The following is a 24,573-nucleotide window of genomic DNA, read 5'->3' on the forward strand; positions in this document are numbered from 1 at the left end:
GTGGGAGCTGGATTATTAAATTCCTTCAGGTAGTTTTATTTGGGTTAAATCTGCTGGGTGTTCTATGGCCTTCTCGTACCTGAATATTGATATCTTTCTCTAGTTTTGAAAAGTTCTCTGTTATTATTTCTTTGAAAAAACTTTCTACCCCAAACTGCATCCTTTGTGGCCTGACTGCCTTACAAATTTATTCCTTGCCCCAGGCCACTTTTTGTCAGCCAGCGATGGGACTAGCAAGACTCAGTTTCAAGTAGGCTGGTCTAAAATCTCCCTCTGTGGGCACTGGCAGAACTTTGTCTATGTTGTGTTCCCCTGTGACAGGGTGGCCTGAGTTCTAATACACAATCCCACAATCACTTCACTGGGCACACAGATTCCCTCTCCACTCAGTGTGCTGACAGCACTGCCAGAGGATGGGGGAGGGGTAGCAAAGCAATACAAGATTGTTTTTTCTGCCCAATTCATTTTCTCTTTCCTTGGTAATAATGTTAAAAACAGGTACTATGATTGCTCACCTGATTTTTGGTTCTTCTGAAGGTGCTTCTTTGCATGGATAGTTGTTGAATTTAGTGTTTTTGATGAGGGACAATCGATCACAGCAGGTTTCTATTGGGCCATTTTGCTCCGCCCCCTTCCCCCCCGCCCCCCAGATGCTTTGATACTGTAAATATTCCCTTTCTTCTCAAACTTTCACCCGTGATTTTAGCTTCCCTTGATGATTTAAAAACTCCAATATTTTCTGTATATTTATTACTTGACATTCTACAACAAGGAAGAGCTTCCTTTATATCTGTCTGTATCTGTCTATTCATCTATTTATCATTTATCTATTTCATCTACCCATACACATGGATGGCTATTTCCTTCAACCAGCATAACCCATTACTATACATGGATTACTATAAATAAATGTGCTTTAAAAGAAAACTTAATGTTATTAATTTTTTTTAAAAAACAAGCATGTTTCTATTGCTTGCTAAAATGAAGAAAATAGCAATAATAATATAAAGGCTATATCTACAAACCACCCAAAATTGCATACATTTTTTTGAGATCATATGAAGCCTTTATCCGCTACTTATGCTTTAAGTCAGATTGATAGCTAGTGTATATCAAGGCTCTGAGGGACAAGGACCAAAAGACAGGATTGGGGGTGGTTGTAACCTGGTGGTCCGCTCGTGAGAACCAGATTCAAATAGAATCTGTAGAATCAAGTAGATTGGCATGTAGAAATGGGGCAGTGTCAATCAACTGATAATTAGAGAGAAAAGAATATCAGACACATTTAGTATAAAGTCTTAAGAACAGGATAGCAGGACTTCTAACTTTTGCCTAGCAGTAACTTTGAAATGAAATCTTTCAAAAGAACCTTGCAGTATCTTATACTACAAAACCTGTTTCGTTCCTAAATCCTATCTGAGGAGAAATAAATTTTGTAAGATTCTTTGATAATAGTCCCTATCCTCCCCTCCTTCCTGCTCTTTCTGCTCCTCCTCTTCATTCTCCTTCTTCTTCTCCAAATAATATATGTGAGGCACCTGCCCTTGTGTTAACTACATTACACTTATAAATTTAAATTTCACAGTGATCTTCATTTTAGAGTTGAGACTGGGATTGACTTCTAGTTTTTCAGTATCCATAAAATAAATCTAACTGCCTTTATATTTCTGCTAAGTCCCAGGCAGCCTCAGAGCTCAATTGTCAGTTGATTGCAATTTCATTTTTAATTGTTCCCAAAGGTTTTTCTTGAAAAGAAGCATAATTAATTTGTGTGAAGTATTTTCACATAGACACATTGACTTTGTGTTACTATGGATGACTTTGTTCTACTGCCAAGATATTCTTAAGTACTTAAATATTTATCTAGTGTAATAACAATAATTATAAAATGTAATTCAGCATCTGTTAGTACACATATTTTTGTTGCTGACGAATTCAATTAGAAGCAATGCTAGCTAAACCAATGAAAAAGCAGGTAACTCTGAAAAGGTCAATTCTGAGTTATTGTTGCCCATAATCATTTCCCAAGCCATTAAGCCTATAAAATCCAATTGAAACTGAAAGTCATAGAAGTAAATTATAGAAAATCTGCCCAGGTGGATGGTAAGAATTCCATACATGTGAGTAAGACACTTGTCTACAGAAATTACTTCAACTGGATTATCCATAATAGTACCACTCTAGTGAATGTTATATGGCCATTACCTTTTACAGACCCCATATCTCAAAGACATTTTAATTACTCAACTCCAAACAATCCAATGAGATGTAATGCTAACAGAAGCAGCTTTTAAATGTCCCATGAAGTGGGATAATAAGTTTCTTGAATTTCAAGGGGACAAGAAAGAACAAATATAAATATAATTACACTTAAACCTATCAAATATCTTTTTTTGCAATAGAGATTGGTGCCAAAATATGTCTACATTATAAAGTTCTTATTGAGCATGAAAAATATATATTTATTCCCTTTCTTGTTCTATTCTTATTTCATGTCTCATTTCTCATTGGTAAAGCCAGATTCCTCTTGTCATTTATGACTTGTTGAGGCTATGCCTTTTTATTAAAGTGAAATATGCTGAAACTGTGAATGATGTGAATAAAACATAATGTTGTAATGCAATACATTATTTCTAGAGTGAATAAAATTTTCCTATCATCCTCTCTATTCATTATGAAACAAGGGGGTCTAAATACAGCAATAACTCTCAAAGTCAAAATTCACAGAGAATACTTTATGGCTGTTGGATTTTGTATATGCAATTAACAGTCTGCATAATAAAATGTGAACACTGAATGTAGCATTGCTTCTTGGAAGACAAGGGGGAAGTAGACATAACATGGGCTTTGCAACTTAAGCACCTAAATTGAAATTGCAGCTTTGGCAAATTACTTAGCCTCATTAAGTCTTAGTTTCCTCATTTGTGAAGTAAGAACATTATTTTCCTACTCTAAAAGGACATTTCATAATGATAAAAGAATCAATACATTATAAAAAAGTAGAAATCATAAATACATTCACCTAACAACAGAGCCCCAAATATACATCAAACAAAAGCTGACAAAATTGAAGGGAAAATAAATCATTCAATAATAATATTTCAAGATGTTAATATACGTTCAATCACTTATTTAGAAAACCAGGAAGAAAATCAACATAGATATTGAAGACCTGAAGAGCATAATAAACCAACTAGTCTAACACATATCTATAGAACTACTTAATCTAATAATAGCAAAAGAGAGACAGGTTAATAGTTTCTACACCTACAGTGCACCACATAAATAGCACAGAACAGTCTCTAGGTATTGGTCTGTGATCCATGTGTGAGAAGGGAATTTGAAAATAAAATGCAAACAAATTAGTTTTTAAATAACAATTGGGATTTTGTAATTATGCTCACTGTAGAAAAGTTCAAGGATACATACATAGTTTCCTCAAAAAAGATTCTTGCTTCAATATCTTACTATAGCAGAACCATGAAGTGGGAGCCAGAAAGTGTTAAAAATTGAGCTTGGCTAAATGAGTAAAGTCTTATTTTATGAATCTTTGGCTTGTATCTCCAAATGTCTAGAAAGGTATCTCATTGGATTCTACACATGCAATAATTATGTGTTGTTTTTTGATTGATGTCAGTGAATTGCCTTGTATTGTATTCATGACTGAATTGTTATATAACATTGAGCAAAGGACTCTAGTCTTTTAACATACCATTTTTCCAGATGGCAACTCAAAATGGATTATAGAAGAGCTGACATTTGAAGATTTATTCATTTAGAAACTCTTAAAACCTCAAAGATAACTGTAATCTAGGAAATAAAATAAATAACATGTTGTCAGGATTATACATTTATCCTTTCTTTCAATGCTATTAAAAAGAAAGGTACAAAATCATACTTTTGAGAGCTGTATGCAAAAGACAAAAACAAAGAAACAAAAAAAACTGAGGTGACTATGCAGGGTGGCCAAGAATGTCAAATTCTAGAACATTAAAATGTAAACCAAAATATAAAATGGCTAGCAGAAATTTAAATATAAAATATTGCATATATCATTCATTGGAATAGCACTTTGAAAACAATTCTGAAGTTGTTATCAACATATCTACATCTGTTTTTGTTAAGAATCTAATGAAGCATTTCACCCATGTGTAGTGCAGTCTTTTTAGAGTTTATTACATGTGTAGTAATAGCAGTCAAATACTTGTTTGTGGTGAAAATTTTGTTCAGCTATTATATTTTATCTGAAATTGGTGGAGAATCTTCTGCCATTTATACTAGCTTTACCTCCAAAGCTAATTGGTAGACATTTTTAAGGTGAATCCCTCTTTCCTGCCCCCTGGGTGATGTTTGTTATAGAGAAAAAAGGGTCTACATATATGATGCTTAGGATTTTAAAAATATCTAAATAACAGGAATCAGGATTGATTATTAAATTTATAAATGGAATATTCATTTAATTGTCTTTACATGCTTCATATAAATTTAATTTGTCCTTTAGTTTCTGTGATAATTGTCTTTCACCAGAACCAGAACAGTAAAGTGCTCTAACTACGGTTTGGGGACCTGATGTCTTCCAGACCGCAACTGTGACTTTACAGAAGTCAGTGAAAATGTTCTGTATGTCTTTATTATTTTATCAAATGGTAACAATAAAGACTTATTTTAGGTAGACTGACGATATGATGTGGCAGAAATAATACTGGCTTTGAATTCATATAACTGAAGCTCAAATCAGGTTTTTGCCACTTATTATTTCCTATGTTTAAAGTAATTTAGGTCAGTGAACTTCAACATCTCTGTTAACATACTGATAATAATAGTTGCACAGGATCGTTGAGAGTTAAAGAATCTGTTATGTAATAGATATGCTTTTCTGGGAGATATTTTATTTATCTGGTCATGATCTTGAAAATCATATGGATCGTTTCCAGGTAATAATTTCACCACACTTGATTTCAGTGTGTTCATGGGGTTGTATGTTCCCTGCCATTCCTCCCTTTTGGAGTTCAGCCTGTAAGCAGCTTTCCCAATACGTGGAAAACAACACCTATGCAAGCAGTTTGGTCCTTGAAAATCTTTCTATCAAGAAAACAGTTGACATTTTCTTATTTTCTGTATTTAACACTTGCCCCAAATATTGAACATCGTCATCGTGCTGTTATGATAGGTTTAAAAACCTTACACTGAGCAATTATCGTGTGTTAATAACGCTGTCAGATGTGGGAGATGAAATGGAGTAAAACCTGACATTGTCCATAGTAGCGCAGTCTATCATATTTCTCTTTCACAGTCTGGTAGAGAAGATAGACATTAATAAAACTTTAAAAAAATTATCTCACACAAAGTGTAAAGTTACAACTGTGACAGTGCCCAAAGGAGAAGTGAAAAACATGATTTTTTACATCTGCTTTTACCATCTTTTTACAATAGGTTTTTTTCTTGTCTTCTTTTTGTCCTCCCCTCCTTTTTATCTCTCTTTTCATCTAGTGATTACAGTTTCATTTCAGTTTGGTCATATGTTTGATCATTCCTTTCATATTCGATTAGGTATTTGTTTTTACAGTTCCCTAAAATTCTTACACAAAGTTCCATTTTCATACCTCTTACAATGTTTATTTTGAACAGATAAATAAATATTAAAAATAATTTGATTAGGGAAATTCTCACATGTCAACAGTTTTTAAAAATAGTTATTATCCACAGGTTACCTGTCAATATCCATGTTTATAATTGAAAAGGAGGAGTTTAATGTGATAAAAAGTTAATTGGCTAAAAACAAGTGACCTTTGGGAACATACAAAAGTCAAAACACCTGCCATTGGCAAAACACAATAGAAGGCACTACATGAATGCTTATTCCCACTGTTTCTCTGTCCTTCCCTCCAACTTGGAAAACTGATTAGTGATGAAATAAAATTAAATATTAGGAGGTGATTGCAAGATATGAAAAATGCTTCTATAAATCCAAATTAATGTTTTAATAAGAGCACTGAAAGATTCTGAAAGGCTTTTCAAACTCATAATCATAAATGACTATTTTGAATGACCAAATCTCCAGAGTTTGACATGCTACAATGGTCTATTTTTTTGAGAAATGAGGGCATACCCCTTTTAAAAAAATCAAAACCACAAATATTATCTAAACCAGCCTCGTGTTGGGAATTTATCAGCAGAGAAGGCAGTATGCTTTGATGCTGATCTATTCTTTATTGTGCTTTTACTTGCTAAATAAAATAGAGGAATCAATGAAAACTAATTTAAGAAATCTATGCAGTAGACACCTAAAAGTGAAAAATGAGTCATACTAAGTTCTTTTGTTTATCTGTTTTGTTAAATTCCAGCTTCCAAAATGCCAGAAAGTGCCAGTTTCTTGATACCTCTTTAGATAGGCTAATGACTTAACTACCAAGGAATAGAAAATTGGATAGAAATTATCTAAATTTAATTTAACTAACCAATGTTTTATAATTAAATGCTTTTCTAATGATCAGAGTTTCATATTTTATTAATAGTATGTGAAATAAAATTTAACAGCTTAGAGTATAGTGAAGAGTCTGGTAAATTTCCCAATCTAAGAAAAATAATCTAATCTGTGTGATTATTTTCTAAAAATAATTGCCTTCTGTAGTTATAAGGCCATAGTGGAGGGATTGTGGAAAATGATTTTTTTTCCCAAAGCTATGACTTATTTATTCACTTATTTTTTAAAAAAATAAACAACTCTGTAGAATTTGCAGAATTTGTAGTACAGTCCATGTCCTAAACAGATGAAATACTTTGGTATTGGTTTCTTATGCATAATTACTTTTCCTGATAAATCTAGAATATTTAAAGTACTATCTAGATTTTTTTCTTTTGCTTAGAATAATTATTGCCTTGGTTTGAATGCTAAGACATATATAATAATTCTAGAATGTGAAAAATAGTATTAGGGCTAGGGGTATATTAGCTTCAGTGCAGAAGTTTCATAGAGTTCTCTGTGGTCTCCCTGTAATCATGAGGGTCTAAATGAGATTGTCTTAAAACCTCAATTTTTTATTTCATTGATTTCCTGAAAAATTTCCATATTTACATGTGTTTGTGTGGAAGTGCAGAAGTTGAGACTTTTTTTTTTTATTTCAGCTCATTATGAGGGTACAAAAGTTCAGGTTATATATATTGCCCATACCCCCCATCCCCCCGAGTCTGAGCCTCAAGCATGTCCATTCCCTAGACAGTGCTCATCGCACTCATCACGTAGGTATGCACCCATCCCCTCCCTCCATCCCCCCGAGTCAGAACTTCAAGCGTGTCCATTCCCCAGACAGTGCACATCACACTCATCAAGTAGGTATACACCCATCCCTTCCACCCAGCCCCCACCTCTGTCCGATACCCAATTGGTGGTATTCCCAAATGTGTACTCAGGTGATGATCAGGGAAACCAGTTTGCTGGTGAGTACATGTGGTGCTTATTTTTCCATTTTTGGGATATTTCACTTAATAGAGTGGGTTCCAACTCTCTCCAAATACCCTTCAAAATAGCAACAAAGAAAATAAAATACCTAGGAATATATTTACCTAAGGAGGTAAAGGACCTCTATAGGGAGAACTACGAAACACTGAGGAAGAAAATCGCAGAGCATGTAAATAGGTGGAAAACCATATCATGCTCATGAATTGGAAGAATCAACATTGTTAAAATGTATATACTGCCCAAAGTTATCTACAGATTCAATGCAATCCCTATTAAATTACCAACATCATTTTTCACAGATATAGAAAAAATAATTTTATGGTTTGTATGGAACCAGAGAAGACCCCATTTTGCAAAAGCAATTTTAAGCAACAAATACAAAATGGGAGGTATTAATTTGCCAGACTTCAAACTATACTACAAAGCTGTGATTATTAAAACTGCTTGGTATTGGCACAAGTGCAGGGACACAGACCAGTGGAACAGAACAGAAAATCCAGATATAAAGCCATCCTCATATAGCCATCTAATCTTTGACAAAGCCGACAAAAACATACTCTGGGGAAAAGATTCCTTATTTAATAAATGGTGCCGGGAAAACTGGATAGCCACATGTAGAAGACTAAAACAGGACCCACAGCTTTCACCTCTCACAAAAATCAAATCACGGTGGATAACAGACTTAAACCTTAGGTGGGAAACTATTAGAATTCTAGAAGAAAATGTAGGAAAGACTCTTACAGACATTGGCCTAGGCAAAGAAGTTGAGACTTAATGGTCACTGCTGGCTCAGAAATCCAGCCACGTTTAACTGAGTTTAGCATATGAACTGCCTCAGAGTCCTGTGCATGCCCACTTGGTGCACCCACTGAGTCAGGTGTGGAATTCATCCACACCTCAGTGAGTTCTCTCCTCCCTCATTTTCCACCAAAAGAGAAAAAAAAAAAATCACACAAGCAGCCATTACTGAATATCTGAGAGGCAAATGGGGAATTATATGAACATTTTAGAGTAACTGGAGACACCTTGTTTCTGTGTATATTTTGAGAAAATTACTGTGTAAATACGTTAATCATAAAAGAATTCAAAGTCCATATTCAGCCTCTTTGTCCCCAGGTCACAGTGTTTGGGGACACATGCATCACACTTTCTTTTCCAATTTCTACTTGGGTGAACATGAGCGAGTAGGTTTTTTTCTAACTTTGGTTTCTACATTTAAAATGAAGATAATAATATCAATCCATTAGCTTGTTTGAAACATCAAAGGTATAGCATATTTCCAGTGCCAAGCAAAAGGTTTAAGACTCCAAAGTTCCTCATTATCAAGGAAACTGTATTAATTCAATTTTCTATGGCATTAGATAATTGATCTTCTCAAACCAATTTTTCATTAAATAACCTTAAATCCCTTATTTATGCTTTGTTATTAGATAACTGGTTTAATTTGTCAATCAGTAATTGGAGGAAAAAAGTAGAAGAATGTTATCTAGTCATTTATTATTTTCCATTGACTAATTTTGATTGTTAATTATTATTTATATTATTGGTAGTCAATTTATTCGCACACTTGTTTTCAGCCATACAAGTTTTCACCAGAGGCATGAGCCATTACTTTATTTTGATTTTTCTTAAATTTGTCATACGGAAATACTAGTTGACTAGAAATTAACATTATATATCAAATTGGAAATGTCAGCCTCCCCCAGATTTGTAGAATTGCCTTAAGAATGTTTCCTCATAATATAAAAAGCTAATTACTGTTTATATATACTTACTAACAATTATGAATCTTAAATAGAACTAAAGGAATAAAATCATTATTAGAAGAAAATAAATATATTTTTTTCTTTAACATGGCATTAACCTTAATAGATCAACCTAAATTTGAGTAAAGTAACTATTGGCTGACAAATAAAGTTCAATTGTTATGTACCAAATGTGTCAGATAATTTATTTCTAACAAGTTCTTATTCTGGCCAGAGAGCTAAAATCTTAAATATAAATTTTAAAAATGATGAAAATATCCACAATTTTAAGAAATATTTTACCCAAAGTATTTCTCTTATACAAAGCAATGTAGATGGCTTAATAAAAAAATCTTTGCCTGTCATATTTCTCTCGAAAAAGCAATTTATATGTGGAAGAGGGGAACGCCATTGAAATGGAACCATATTACCAGAAGGAATTCATGAGATCATATGATTTAGCTCTTTAATGTTATGCAAGTTAGCACTCAAATCATCCAGCTGGTCTTCTGTTCTATATAAGTGGTCCCCAAGGACAAGTATTTCAGAACATCTCTCAGTAGCCTATTCTGACTGTTAGAGTCAGAAAATTATTTTTTCTTCCTCAGTGTGTTTTTGTTCTAATTTAAACACTTCTCTGTTTATTAAATTATCTTTCATAGAAATTGAAAAAATGACATTTTACATGAATTTTTAAAAATCATTGTCTTTTATTTTCCCTCTAATCTCTCATTCCAAGATGATAAACTAATAACAAAAAAAGAAAGTGAACTGATGTGCTTAATATCAATGCATAAAATTTTATGTGGTTTGGTGCAAAGGTATAGATTCTGGAGCCAGAAAATGTACATTTGAATCCTGGACCAGATTATTTCTGACTGTATGTCCTTAAAGGGGTTAAACTCTTTGGGATTTAATGTTTTCTCTTTAAAAACAGAGAAAATTACCTCTGCCTAGAAAAGCGTTGGGGAGGTTAAAGACTATAATGTGACTGTCAAGATGGTTGGTATATTTTGGAGCTATGTAATATATAAAATTTATTGTTGTTATTACTAATAGTGATTATGCAAGCAATTATATCATTTTTGTTAGAAAACCATTAGGAAAGAAATTTTGCCCTCTGAAAGCCAAAATGAAAAATATCATAATAACCTTGTTTCATATGTTTTATAAGGCTATCATATCAGTGGGTAGAATAGGAGAAAGTTGTCAGTAAAGTATATCTAAAGTCTTTGACAAGGATGGCTTAGTGTTTTGTGGACAGGACAGAGCAATACTAGATGCATGGTATGCAGGATAGAAGAATTCCTACTTAATTGAGTAAAAACATTGTCTCAGATTATTTGTTCAGTGTAAGAGGAAGTAAATAATGCCTGACATAGAGACCCACCCTGTTCAATTATTTGAATGAAAATGTTAACTATTTTCTGATCATATTCACGCATGGCACAAAGCTGGAGAAATGCTATTACATTGAATTCTGTAAAACAGAAACATGACCCAAATATAACTCATTCTCCCATTGGGAGGATACATGGACTGGAGCATAAAGAATGAGTAAAAGTTTGCTATTATAAAGAATTAGGGATCTATAGAGGAAACATGAGTTTTAAGGAAGAGGGATCATCAAATAGCCTAATGTTCAAAGTAGCTATAGCATAAGTTAAATCAATGAAAAAAATGGTAATGGTGAGACTACAACTATAAGGAATAGTCACGTTACCAAGGGTCTTGTATCTAATGCTAAGTAGTAGGATTATCTTACAGCTATCAGGGAACCAATGCAAATCTTTAAGGGACTAAAATGATTAAATTTCTATTATCACTTTCCCAGGTTTTGCTTATTCATATTTTTTATGTTTAACTCTTAGAAATTTTAAAATCTAAAAGTCAAAACCATCAGGAAATCACTAACTGCAATATTTCTTTATTGTTTCTCACCTCGTTTTTCATATAATGACATCATCCCCTTTGTATATGTATGTATGTATGTATAGGTAGGTGTTTATGATTCTATGCCCTGCATTTTCTTTATATCATAAGTATTTTTAAAATTATTGAAATCTTTTGGAAATTTAATTTTATAGACCCTGTAATAGTTTCTTCTTTGATTGAATGTGATTTAATTAACAATTTACTCTAATTTCTTTAGATTTTAGAATAATTCAATTATTTATAAATATTACTATTATGACATACTTTCATGCATTTGTGTCCATTTCAGATTCTCAGATGAGGATGGGATCTAAGAACAATTAACTGGGTCAAAGACTTTGAAATTTAAATTTTGTGCATTTCTGCCCCAGACATTTCCATTATTTCTTTACTAAGAAATAGAAAAGGAGATAAGGACACACTTTGGGGTTCTCAACTTTCTGGTAAAAATTTTGGAGCCATCTGAAAAAGAAAGAAAAGGCAAAAAAAATTAATAATAATTTTGAGAAACTTTTAGTGCTTGGACAGACTTTCTGCCAATGAGAGAGGAGCTGCAACTTAACCAGGCAGCAATCCACAGACACTGAGCACTAGCAGGACCTAAAACTGCTTTCTAAAGAGGATCTCGATCTTATCTGTTGGCCTCCAAACTAAACGGCCATCATGATACAGGAACAAGCCTAGCATAAAAATTGTCAAATGGTACCAAGTTCCAGTGTTCCATTTATCTTGAAAAGTTGGTGGTTGGGTGCTTTAGAAATGCCAGTTTTAGCCTTGTGTCTCATGCACAGCCCTAGGACAGTAACAGTTGCAATCATATAAAGATTATACAATTATCTTTGAATGAACTGAAAATAGAAGGTAGAAAAAAATTTTTAAGAAATGCATTTCATATGTTATAGCTGCTTGTATTTATTTTTCATTGCAAGGGAATGTGCTCAAACTGAGAAAAGTAAAGTTTTTTCCATTAATATTAAGCATGGCATCAACCTAGCACTTACAGCTGGCCTACTTTTGAGTTAGTTAATAATTGTAAGGCATCACCTCTCCCTTAAAAAAGCCAAGAAAAATTTGGCAGATATCATCATATTGACCTACTTTCAAACAGATCTAAACCTCAATCTGACAACTTTCAGTTGTCAGTTACTGAGTGCCATCATTTATTGAATATACTATTGTAAACATAGTTTGCTTACTAAAAAGTTGTAGTTTAGGAAGCTTGAATTTTATAAAGCTTGATGTTTATAGGACTAATGGAATTATTAATAATTGCTATTTTAAAAACAGAAATACCTTAAAACATAATGTTTAAACTATGCATGTATATGTGTGTGTTTTAAACTATGAAACCTATCAGAGAGGTAGATGATAACTTAAAGTTATTGATTTATTTCTGGAATTATTTGTGAGTTAAAAAATATTATGTTCTCCACTTACCTACTTATTCTCTTGACTGGTGGGTAATGACCAATTGCATATTTTCATGTGAACACAAATAAAAGAAGATGATGTGAATAATCTGTCATCCACCTATTTGCTTCATGCAGTTGTCTTTTAAACAAGATAAAAAAATAAAAGTGTTATAAACAAAAATATATTTATATTGTTTTATATGTTTCCCTATGTTGTTCATTTGTCTTCATTCTTTATTTCTCCATGTAGATTTGCATTACTATCTGGTGACCTTTTATTTCAGTGCAAAGGACTCTCCATTTAGTATTTCTCATAGGGCAGCTCTGCAAGTGATAAATTCTCTCAGTTTTCCTTTGTCAGTATTATGTGTTACATTAACTGATTTTGTATGTTAAACCATATGTTTTCATTTCATAACTTCTCCTATAGGTTTAAAAATAATATTGCTGGATATAGAATTCTTAGTTGATAGTCTTTTCTTCAGCACTTTGGTGACCTCTGTGGTTTCTGATGAGAAGTCAGCTTTTAGTCTTTTGGGGATGACTTGTATGTGATAAGTCCCTTCTCTTTCTGTTTCCATGAAACTCTCCTTGTCTTTGACTTCTGATAATTTGAATGTGATGTTTCTAGTTGTGGATCTTTTTGAGTTCATCCTACCTGGAATTCATTAAGCTTCTTGGATATGCAGATTGTTTCTCACTGAATTTGAGAAAATGTTGGCTAGTATTTCTTCAGATATTCTTTCTGCCCCTTTTTATCTCTGTTCATTTTTCTTCATTCTTTTCCTTCTGCTCCTCAGACTGGATAAGGCCAATTTACATGTCTTCAAGTGTGCTCAATCTTTCTTCTGCCAGTTCATATATTAAGTCTCCCTAGTGAATTTTTTATGTCAATCAATTTACTTTCAATTTTAGAATATTTGGCTCATCCCTATAATTTCTATCTCTTTATTCATATTTTCTATTTGACAAAATAGAAAATATCCTATAGAAAATTGTTCTCATTCTATTCTTTAATTATTTAGATATTGTTTCCTTTATCTCTTTGTTTACATTTACAATAGCTAATTTGAAATCTATATCTAGTAAGACCAATGCTTAGATTTCTTTACAGATACTTTCTCTTGACTACTTTTTTCCTGTCTATGGACAATACTTACTTCCTGGTTCCTTAAATATTTTTTAAATGTATGTTTTTGAAAACTGAATATTTAATTAATATGTCAACTGTAGAAATGAGTTCTCCTTTCTCCCAGGATTTGTTGTTGTTGTTTTCTTGTTACTGTGTATTTGTTTAGTAACTTTCCTGGATAAATTCTGTAAAGCCTATATTCCTTGTCATATCAAGACACTGAAATATCTTCTCATATATCTTACAGTAGTCAGCTAATGATCAGACAGTGATTGCCTTAAATGCTTTGAATTAATAAATCTCCCAGACTTTGCAGAGGGGCTCTGTGTTTATCAGGCAGTATGCCTTCAACACTCAGCCAGGCAGTTTACATCTGTGCCTTAGCCTTTACTTCCTGCTCCTACAAAGCCTCAGAGTCAGCTAGAAGTGAGAGTTAGGGACTCCTCAGGTCTTTCCCAGGAATTGGCTAGATTCTAGATTCCAAGAATGTGTTAGATTTTCTCAAAGTCCTCTGTGGACATTTCATTCACTAGTTTTATTTTTTCTTTTGATTTTATTTTCATCAGCCTCTTCCATAATAAGAGTTTGTCTTATTTATTTTATATCCCAATTCACTATCATATTATTGTCTAATAAATTCCTATTTTGTCTTCTGAGAGGATTTGGGACCAATTTAATTAATAATGATTACTTATGCATACTTTCCATTTATTGGAATAACTCCCAACCTTAGCAAGGTCTTAATACCAGTGTAAGATATCAGAACAATATAAAATTATTTATACATCTCTCAATAATACATTTTAAGAGATATAATCACAGTGGAAAAATTAATACATTTGTGATGAGTTTCAAATGAAGGAAATGGAAATATCTGAAAACAATGAGGTTTGAACAGGGAGCAAGAAAAGTAGGTAAAAATGAAATGGCAAAATGACTGGGAGCTTTGGGGGTGGAGTGCTCATAAAACAGGGGCCCACTTTGTTAATTTATATGCTGCTCTACTGAGCTTCAATTCTATATATATATATAAAAATATATTTTACTAATATTTTCATTACCTAAATCATGTCTAGCTTCTTTTCTTATTTTGATGTTTTAGAAATAAAATGATAACATATTAATAACTTACTATGCACTAAGCTTTGTGACCAGCTTTTGTATATTATCTCACTTAATCCTAATGGCCATTATCCCACATATTGCAGCATTCCTGTACAACTATTTCCCATTTTTCACCACATAAATAGAAGCAAAAATAAAGACCATATGATCCTCTCAATAGATGCAGAAAAAGCATTTGACAAAATTCCACACCCTTTTATGATAAGAATGCTTAACAAAATAGGCATAAACAGAACCTACCTAAAAATGATCCAAGCCAAAAATGACAAACCCACAGCCAACATCATACAGAACGGGGAAAAATTGAAAGCATTCCCACTCAGAACTGGAACAAGACAAGGCTGCCCACTGTCCCCATTACTTTTCAACATAGTATTGGAAGTCCTTGCGAGAGCTATCAGGCAAGAGAGCAGAATCAAGGGTGTCCAAATAGGGACAGAAGAGATCAAACTCTCACTCTTCACGGATGATATGATGCTGTATCTGGAAAACCCCAAGGACTCAACCAAGTGACTCCTGGAATTAATTAATGAATTCAGTAAAGTCTCAGGTTACAAAATCAATACACACAAATCAGAGGCATTCATATATGCCAATAACATTCAATCAGAGAACCAAATTAAGGACTCAATACCCTTCAAAACAGCAACAAAGAAAATAAAATATCTAGGTATATATTTAACTAAAGAGGTAAAGGACCTCTATAGAGAGAACTATGAAACACTAAGGAAGGAAATTGCAGAACACGTAAATAGGTGGAAAACCATACCATGCTCGTGGATTGGAAGAATCAACCTTGTTAAAATGTCTGTACTACCCAAAGTAATCTGTAGATTCAATGCAATTCCTATTAAATTACCAGCATCATTTTTCACAGACTTAGAAAAAATAATTATACACTTTGTATGGAATCAGAGAAGACCCCGTATAGCAAAAGCAATTTTAAGCAATAAAAACAAAATGGGAGGTATTAATTTGCCAGACTTCAAACTATACTACAAGGCTGTGGTTCGTAAAACTGCCTGGTATTGGCACAAAGGCAGGGACACAGACCAGTGCAACGGAACAGAAAACCCAAATATAAAACCATCCTCATATAGCCATCTAATCTTTGACAAAATAGACAAAAACATACTCTGGGGACAAGAATCCCTATTCAATAAATGGTGCTGGGAAAACTGGATAGCCACATGTAGAAGACTGAAACAGGACCCACAGATTTCACCTCTCACAATAATCAAATCACGGTGGATAACAGATTTAAACCTTAAATGGGAAACGATTAGAATTCTAGAAGAAAATGTAGGAAAGACTCTTACAGGCATTGATCTAGGCAAAGAATTTATGAAGAAAACCCCTAAGGCAATCGCAGCAACAACAAAAATAAACGACTGGGACCTGATTAAATTAAAAAGCTTCTGCACAGCCAAAGAAACAGTCACGAAAATAAACAGACAGCCTACAGAATGGGAAAAATTTTTCGCATACTACACATCAGATAAAAGACTGATAACACGAATCTATTTAGAACTCAGGAAAATCAGCAAGAAAAAATCAAATCCTATCAAAAAGTGGGCAAAGGACATGAATAGAAACTTTTCAAAAGAAGATATAAGAATGGCTAACAAACATATGAAAAAATGCTCAACATCCCTAATCATCAGGGAAATGCAAATCAAAACCACAATGAGATACCACTTAACTCCGGTGAGAATGGCCTTTATCAAAAAATCCCAAAACAACACATGTTGGCGTGGATGCGGAGAGACAGGAACACTCATACACTACTGGTGGGAATGCAAACTAGTGCAACCCCTGTGGAAAGCATTATGGAGATATCTTAAACAGATTCAAGTAGACCTACCATTCGATCCAGCAATCCCATTATTGGGCATATACCCAGAAGAACAAAAGTCATTCTATAACAAAGACACCTGTACTCGAATGTTTATAGCAGCACAATTCACAATCGCAAAGATGTGGAAACAACCCAAGTGCCCATCAATCCACGAATGGATTAGTAAACTGTGGTATATGTATACCATGGAGTATTACTCAGCTATAAGAAATAACGATGATACGACATCTCTTTGGTTCTCCTGGAGAGAGTTGAAACCCATTATATTAAGTGAAGTATCCAAAGAATGGAAAAACAAGCATCACATGTACTCACCAGAAAATTGGTTTCCCTGATCATCACCTAAATGCACATCAGGGAAGGAAACCAACCGGATATCAGACTGAGATGGGGGTGGCGTGGATGGATGTATGCCTGCATGATGAGTGCGTTGCACACCGTCTGGGGAATGGTCATGCTTGAAGGTGCTAACTCGGGGAGGGGGGGGAGGAGATGGATGCATGACTACATGGTGTATGCCAGGAGCACTGTCTCGAGAGTGGACGCGCCTGGGGCTCTGACTCAGGGGGATGGGCGGGACACAGACAATGTATGTAACCTGACGTTTTGTACCCCCATGAAAAGCTGAAATAATAAAAAAAAAAAACTATTTCCCATTTTTATAGATGGAGAAACTGAAGCTCTGTGAGCTTAAGTAATTAGACAAAGTCACCCATTTTGTAGTACTTGACTCAATCTTTGATCTAATTGAGTCCAGAAGTCACTCTCTTTCCAATACACTTTGGGGTTTTAATATATGCCAATTCTATCTCTGTTAATAAAGTTTCAAATAATATTGTCTGTTACTGAAACACAGCGTCTTCAGTTATAGAAACAAATATGACTTACAATTCCATTCAGAGTGATCTTTCCTTTAATTTTCTTTATACTAGTTACATTTTCCATATGTTGATATGTGAAAGAAATATGAACAAAAATGTAGGATCTGCAAATGAAATTAACTTTAGCAGAGGACATAGCTACTCCCCAGAGCAACTCTTCAGTGTAGCAGTGTACAGTCATTTATTAATATTACCAGTGAAACCAAGGAGGCAACTTTCAGCTTGAGCCTCCATATTCAAGTAGACATTCGCTGAAAAGAGACTCCTGATATTTGGGAGGAAACGTTGACAGTACCTTTTATGTGGGGTATAAGTGCAGAAGCTAATTGATCTTATTTTGGTTTTCTCTTTACTTCTCTAGATTTCAAAGGTTAATTGTTCCTTTTATCCTTATAGAAAATAAATTAAGATTTTCTTTCCTTTCTATGCATGACAGACTCCCTTTATATAACTTGTGGCAATGAAGAAGAAAATAAAAGCCTTCCTTTTTAGATCTGAGAAAATAAGTCTATGTAACTTAAAAGTACCTTAACATGCTTTTTAGACTTTTGATATACTGAGCTTTACTATTTCTAGATATGTGGAATAATATTATATTAATAGCTCTTGTCAATAAAAACCCCTCTGCAATTTTTTAATGAGAAAAGAAAAAAATTGACATTATTTGGGCTATTTTTAAACGACATCATTTGAAATATTTTACTTTACTAAACATAAAAAAAGATTAAAAAATAGGCACAAATATAATGATGAATTTGTCATGGATGGATTTAGCTCTGATACTTTATCTTGGAGACTTATATTCTGTATGTCCTTAAAATGTAATCCTAAAAATACAGATACTGTATCTATGATAATTGAAACAAAATCAGTTGTCTTCAAAAAAATCAGTTTGAGTTGTATGTTTGAAGGTCAAAGAACTCTTGAACTGATCAATTTAATAAAGACTGGAAAGTTGGAATTTATAATAGAGACAGTTTTCACATCTTAGCTTCCGAGGGAGAAAACAAAACATTAAATAACAGACAAGAAGAAACTTAAAGATGATTAGTATAATGTCATAAAATAAAATTTTGAGCACTAATTGATCAATATGTGCAATGTATTTTCAAAACAATTTTGCTTTACCATGTTGATACTCAGCAGATGATTATGTCTGTTTTCTAGCAGAATTTAATCATTATGTTTGTGTAACCAATAAAGGCAATTTACTTCTTAAATAATAGTAATGACGTATTTAACTATAAAACACCCCCAAATAAATATTCTTTTATTTCCACACACCTGTTGTAAAAGCAGATAATTGAGTAAATGCCTTGTTATTGACATCTCTTAGAAAAAAATGTGTTGACACAATTATAATGAAATTGCTGTTATTGCAAATCTGTCAGCTTAATGTTACCCTAGAGCTTCCTTGTAGGACTTTATTATCTATTACAGTAAATAACATTCCTTCTTCCAAAATGTGAAAAATGAGTTTCAGTAGACCAGATATCTCCATCCAGTTTGTAATCAGTATACCAAAAAAAGTATTATATGAAAGATAAAATTGTTTATTTTTTGTAGAGACAGGGTCTCACTATATTTCCCAGGCTTGTAGCTTATAGCATTTTAATCACAAAAGAACGTTGGTGATTTTCTAAGTGACAGATTTTTAGAAGTAAGTGTTAACACAGTTGAATATTTTCTTCAACATAAAGTTGTCTTTTTTATTTGAAAGTTTTCTTCCATAACAAAAAATTGTCCTTATGTATTATAAAAGTAACATGTACTCAATCTAAAAATTTAGATAATATAAACACATATTAAGAGAACAATAAAAGCCTCTCATAGCCACATCTGTGAGAGATAACTATTGACAATCATTTGGAGATTATTCTTTGAAATTTTTGTTTTTATTCATGTATAAATTTTATTTATAGAAATTTTATTTACAGCAATGAGATTACATCATAATCATATCATGGGCAACTATTCACACCAAAAATATTCTGTAATATCATTTTAATGACATATAGTATGCCATCATATCAATAACCTGTAATTTATTCAATTTCCTATTGATGAACACTTAGTCTATCTCACTTTATCACTCTTATATTAATATTAATACTACAATGTGAAAGTTGACATTAATAGTACCTTTCCCAAAGCAAAAATACCTTTCCCAAAGCAAATCATGGGGCATGACCACAGTGTGTTGTTAACAATAAGAGTTTCAGACAGCATAAATAGCAGAGTACAAAGGGCTAGATATCAAAGAGTGGAGAGGTATAAATAAAAATATTAGTTATAGTATGTATTGCTAGTTATTAATTGTTGCCTCTCAGCTCCATTTTAATATGTTATTATTATGCTGTGTTATAATGAAATTACCTTAACCATCTCTCATTTATAGTGAGCATGATGAGTTTTCTTAGTAGAGGGCTCTGATGAACATTCCAGGAGGAAAGGACTCTCCTGTGGTTCCTGGCTGCTGCATGGTGGGGCAGCAGCATGGGTGTGAGGACATTTGCTGTGCTTGCCCCAGCCATGTACCCAGAACGGATTATCTTTCTGACATGGACAAGTGGGTGCTCCAGGCCTCCTACCTGCATCAGCACCCTAATTCCCTCTGCTTGCCCTTCCACTTGCTGCCTTAGGTTCATGTCCTGCAGCCTTCCTGACACTGTGGCCCTCCCAACAGGGATATTGTGTGTGCCAGTGGTCCCACTATTCCTGTTCCCCCATCCCCTTTGAATGCCCACGTACCCTGCCACCTACAACAGCTTGCCCGATTTCACCTGTATCCCATAAAGTTGCCACTGGGCCCTGAGTCACTGTACACATCCACATATCCAACTACCAGCTGTGGATCACCTGTATCTAATCTGTGCTTTGAGAGTTGCTTCCTACTTGTCTCATGACTACAGACCATGTCTGGTCTGGGCATACTAGTGAATTTGTCTGTCATCCAGTGGATTATAATTACATCTTCTCTAATGAAGTTTGAACCCCAGCTTTGGTGAAGGGAGTCCAGTTCCAAGCTTATATTTCTATGAGTACTTTTCTCTAACTCTAGGGAACCAGAGATATAAAACTTTTCCTATATCCTGTAATTACTCTTTTATCATGATGTAATAATTTTATATTAAACTTTCCGTGTTAAGTCACTGTATGGTTTCTGTCTCCTTTTTTTTGCATCTCATTTGCATGGGAGTATATGGTTTCTTTCTCAATATCAGACCCAGACTACTGTATGTAATAATCTCTAGTTTGTGATTTACTGAATGATTTCTATTTTCTTTTTATTCAGCTCTACTTTGAAAACTTTCTGTAATAATCATGAATTTTTTGAAGTAAGAAAAAAACAATATGCATAAAACAATTTAAAAATATTTTCAATCATTGTTCCATGCTTCCCAATTCTTTTTTTTATTTGGATGTGTGTCCTTCTATTACAGGTTGACTAACAAAGGAATAGGCACACTCTTAATAAATCAAGCCTAGTTCTGCCTGTGAGAGGGCACTAGAGAGCAATTGGGGAGAAGAGCATGACACTATAAATGAATGAATACATGAGTGAACTACTACCTGTGTCATTACCACCTAAAGGTTAAAGTTGTTACTCAAATACCCTAGTTACCACTAGTGCTCACTAATTAATATATTTAAATCCTGCATGGTCATTCTGTGACAATATTTTTTACATTGTGGATCACACTAGTGAGTTATTGAGTAGGTTGCAATGATTTTTTTTTTTTACTTAAGCAGAATTGAAGTATTATAAAGATAAGTGTTATTTCACGATATATTTGTTTTCAATTTGTATGTGTGTGTATGTATGTTTTGAGTTCTAATGTGAAACATTTAAATAGCCACCTAGTGGCTGTACATATAAGGCTTATTAAGTAGCTGGTACTAAGTGCTTTACCTATGTTTTACTATTGGTTTCAGTAAAGAGCTTTAAAATACTTGTCATTTGACTTTGCATAATTTTATTGGATGGAGTTTTTATTCTTTTTTTCACATATTTTGAGATGACACTTTTATTACAGTATATTTATTCTATACCTTAGAGAGTCTTGTAATAGAACTGACTGCACTGAGATTCCAAGAACTCTGGCAGGAATACTAAGGACTCATTCTAGATCCCCTTTAGTGAGGAGGCTGCTGCTGCCACCATGACTTTATCCAGAAACAGGCCACCTCTGCTGTGATCAGCACCAGCAAAATGAAGGCTTTCTTCTCTGCATAACCTGTTCTGAATCGAAGTCTAGAATTGATACATTTCACTTGCACTCAAATCACCTGTCTGTACCCTAGCAACGAGTGAGGCCCAGAAATCAACTGGGGTGTTCTTTTTTAGGATGATATATTAAAACCATTTGATTCACACAAACAGGAATCTATCAAACTGTAGAGCATTCAACTCATTTTAGGCAACCATGTATGACAGATGTCTGCTACATCACCTTGTTTATCTACCCAGAAAAGTTTACTTACTCTCAACAACCATACAGATGTCATTTTTGTTAGAACAACGGTTAGCATGTGGAACGTCACCAAGCTTGACCAGTGAGGAAGCTGAATCTAAAACAGAAAGCATTGCAAAGAGAAAGCTATAATCAATAAATGAAAATTTATCCTCCTTGGCATATTTAGCTTTTATTATTTTTTTAATTATTATTTTTAGGACCTTTTCTCTAAGATCCTACCACGTAGTATCAATTATAACACACACAAAAACTAATTATAGGAAAGCTTACATCTGGCTTTCAGATTCTTGCATAAGCTCCACAAATGTACAATGCAAATTGAAGTGTTGATTCTTACCCTGAGGGATGGGAAAAACTTACTTAAAAAGTCACTTTTCTGTGGTTATAATTAAGGGGAGTGCAATTAGTTTGTACCTATATATAAATATATACGGATATAAAAGTGATTTTGGACAACTTACTGGCAAATAATTTGTATAGCATTCATACCTAGCACTAGGAATAACTGTTACCTAAAAATGCTGTTGTAGCTTAAGGACAATGTGTTATGATATTGCATCCATACTGAAGCTATGGATGATGTTTGGACCATGTAGATCTGTTCAGTGACAAGGATGGATATAAAGGCTACTGGCTGAGTGCCTCAAAAAGCCTTGTCAAGCTTAGGAAGCCAGAGGTTTCTTGGCACAGCTCTGCATTTTGGCAACACTTTCTGAATTACAGGAAGCATAGAAGCCATGCTTCACCATATGTTCAGCTCAGGAAGCTGTCCACCGAGGAGAGGCATGCTGTTTCAACTGAGCGAGCTTGGGAGAGGTAATCTGATAAAGCAAATTATGGCAAATTATCGTCACTCATTTATTGATAACTTGTCAAATAATTTTCATCACCTACTATGTGTTATGCATTGTGGCAATTTCGTATATATTTTATTTGAGACACTTTGAAAAAAGAAAGAAAAGAAAACCCTGTCTTTTCAATCTTACATCCTAGCATAAAGAGATCTTAACTAATAAGCAAAATGTTTGTATGTATGATATTAGAAGATCATAGTTGCTACAGAAATAGAGAGAATAAATTATGGTAAGGGTCATACCTACTCCTTTTTAAATTTTTTCCCCTTTATCCTAAATCCTCACTTCTGTTTCTTTTTTCCCATTGGCACCAATTTGATGTGCATGCATCTATATTAAGAATGTAATATTGTTTGATGTGAGTATATGCTTTAAATGTGCCTAAATGTTATTGGCCATGAATGTTCAGCATTTTAGAGTTTTAAAGTTAAATCTGTGTTTGAAACTTACCCATCTGGCTGTCTGTACATTCATTTACTTGCTTCTACCTGCTGCATATATTTCCATAGTGGACATCCACTGCATTTTATTTATGTAAATGAATAAACTTGAATTATCCATCTAGTTTGGTACCAATTCCCCATACAAAAATAACAGCATGATATAGTCTTTATGTAGGTACACTTGCCAACTTTTTGAGAACTTCTTTAGGGTATGGATCTAGGATTGGGAATCCTAGACCTAAACATATTCAACTTAAATAACTAGTGTGAGGTTGTGCTCCAAATGCATACTCTTGCCAGTGGTACACCACATTTACTTTACCCATATCCTGCCTAACATTTAGTATCATGCCCTCCCTAATGTGCCTTTCAGATGGCTTTCATATGGTTTAAATTAGCAATTTGTATTGTAAATAAGTTTGAATATTTAGAACTCCTTTTCTGTGAACTGCCTGTAAATATCCTTTGCCTGATTTTCTATTAGTGTTACTGCTTTTCCATCCTTGTTGACTTAAGAGAATTCTATTATAGTCTCTAATCCAGTGTTTCCTTCTTCTTCCTTTTTTTTCCTTATCACCCTTTCTAAGGCACTCTTACTAACATTTTTTCCTAAGAGCCTCAATCCATAAAATTTTAATACCACAAATATATTTATGCCCTGCAAGTGTATCTGTGCTTTATATATTAAAAGCAATTTTTTTTCACACCTAAGATACTGCTTTTACTACCATGGAGGCAGTATCAACTCTACTGAAAATTTGTGTTGTAATTAATCACTTGTTGGTTTTAATCTTTTAAAATAACTTTATAGTTCTGTAATCTATTAATATCTGTTGATTAAAAGAGCTTATATTTTCATCTGTTAACTTTTGTTGAACAGAATGCTTAATTTTGAAATACTGTTTTTTTTTTTAACCTATGACTTATCCTTTTTTAGTTCTTATCTAATAAGTATTTTCCCAATTGTGGTTTATAAAGTACTTTCCTATTTGTTTTCCTATTCAATGTATAATTCTCCTTTCACATTTAGATCATGAATCCAACTGGAGTCTATCTATGATCAGGATCCAATTTTACTTTTTTCAATGTCATACCTGAATTTTCCCAAAACAATTTATCAAGCATCTCATATTTTGTCCATTGCTTTGGCCAAATTTTTATATGTATCAAATTTTAAAATATATAAGGACCTATTTCTGAGTTATCTGGGCTCCTTCCTCTCCCATTAATCAATACTTTTTACTATTATGT

This window comes from Lemur catta, chromosome 10 (assembly GCF_020740605.2).
Source record: "Lemur catta isolate mLemCat1 chromosome 10, mLemCat1.pri, whole genome shotgun sequence".
NCBI lineage: Eukaryota > Metazoa > Chordata > Mammalia > Primates > Lemuridae > Lemur > Lemur catta.